The following is a 1,965-nucleotide window of genomic DNA, read 5'->3' as shown; positions in this document are numbered from 1 at the left end:
TAGCCTGTCTATGCAGGTTCTCTATCCCACCTATCCTATTTTTCTGCAGCACTCAACACCTCTTGGCATCGTCTCTAATGTGCTGCTTTATTATGTTGTGTATAGGTTTGTCTCTGAATAGAATGTGAATTCTCCAAGGGCAGAGGTTTTGAACATTCCGAGCCCTAAAGTGATGTCTGGCATATATTAATAGTAAGAATGCAAACTGTTTAATAAATGATGAACAAATGAAGGAATGGTTCCTTCAAAATAAATCTAAGATAAAGGTTCTGACTTTGCTACCTGCTCACTAAATACTAGTTTCCTTCTTCTCTCAAGAGAGGCAAACTGTTAACTACAAATAATCTCACTCTTCAGGAGGAGATATGTCACCTGCTCCTTACTCTTTGACAAAGCCTAACAGTGTTAACAACATTTGAATAATGCAGTAAAATATCATCTAAACAAGAATGAAATTTATACATTAGCAGGAGACCACTCAGTTACATAGATCTCTTAGTTTGTATAACCAAGGAATTTGAAAGTATCTTCAAAACATTCTGAGGTAAAGATATTTGCCTAGAATTTTGTTCTCTGAGCTAATTAGAATAACTGCCTTTCATTTCCATGTTAAATGGAAGCTTATTTTTAGTCTAAATGTAAATGTTAAAGTACTGGATAGAAATGTCTTCCACGTCCTATTGCTATGGTGATAAATCCCTGCTAATATTTTAATGGTAGTTGTGATCTTATAGTGCTTAAATATTGTATAGGAATAAAATTAATGTAAAAACATTTAAATGCTGTGGTCTTAATGAGTACATTTGTTTTTCATTGTATCTTTGTTCATATTCAAGTTTTATGAACAGTATGATGATGATGAAATTGGAGCTCTGGATAATGCTGAATTGGAAGGTTCCATTCAAGTTGACAGCAATCGCTTACAGGAAGTTTTGAGTGACTACTATAAAGAGATGGCAGAGAAGTACAGTGACTTTTCTTTTTCTTATTTTGCTGCTTTTTTTTAAATCTCCAAATAAGGTATATAGTTCTACAACTGAATTGAGGAAAAAAAATCTACCTAGTCAGATTCAATATTAAGAAAATGATACATGTTTCATAAACACGGGCACATATACATACATATATATATATATATCATCTGTTTTGCCTACATTTTGGTATTAAGAGTTCTGAAGCAGAATGCGATAGTGGGAACATACTGGGAACCACCACTTTTTCTGGTTCTTTTTGAGACAGGGTCCAGGCTGGAGAACAGTGGTCGGATCATAGCTCACTGTAGTCTTGAACTCTGGGGCTTAAGTGATCCTCCTGACTTAGCCTCCGAAAGTGCTGGGATTATAGGCATGAGCTACCACACCCAGCCTATATTTTTTATTGAGAAGAGTCATGGTAGAATAACTGAGGGATTAGAGTGGGAAATATGAGGACACATTCCAGTTGGAGAATAAGATGGTGCTGCCAGCCTTTTTGGCTAAAGAATTATTTTGACTTATAAGTACACACTTTCTTCTCATCTTTCGAAATGCCAGGTGATCTGAGAAGTAGATACTTATATCTTATGGAAAGATAAGGGTTTGTCTCTCCAGCTGGATTAGCAGAATTGACCAGCCAATTACTTTGGCAAGTCATTACCCACATCAGTGTGACTTTTCTGAGAGAAACTAGTGTTTAAATCTACCTGAAAGGTCTGGTGTTCCATGATCACCATAATATGTACATCTCACAGCAGGACAAGGAACAACGTACTTTGAGTGAATTATTTGAATACTTTGGAGAGACCCATGGACTAATGCCTTTCTAGGCTTAAAACCTGTTTTCTCAGGAAAGCTGCTATCTTGTGTAATGTATTGTAACCTTGCAGAGACACAGATAAATCTTGCCTACGTATCAGCAGAATGAATACCCATAATGTGCTGGAAGGAAGAGGCAAGACTGGGTAGAGCAAAGTTTGATGGGAAATGA

This window comes from Propithecus coquereli, unplaced genomic scaffold (genome assembly GCF_000956105.1).
Source record: "Propithecus coquereli isolate 6110/MARCELLA unplaced genomic scaffold, Pcoq_1.0 Scaffold48, whole genome shotgun sequence".
Lineage (NCBI taxonomy): Eukaryota > Metazoa > Chordata > Mammalia > Primates > Indriidae > Propithecus > Propithecus coquereli.
The sequence above is the reverse complement of the archived record's forward strand: the minus strand, read 5'-3'. Positions refer to the sequence as shown.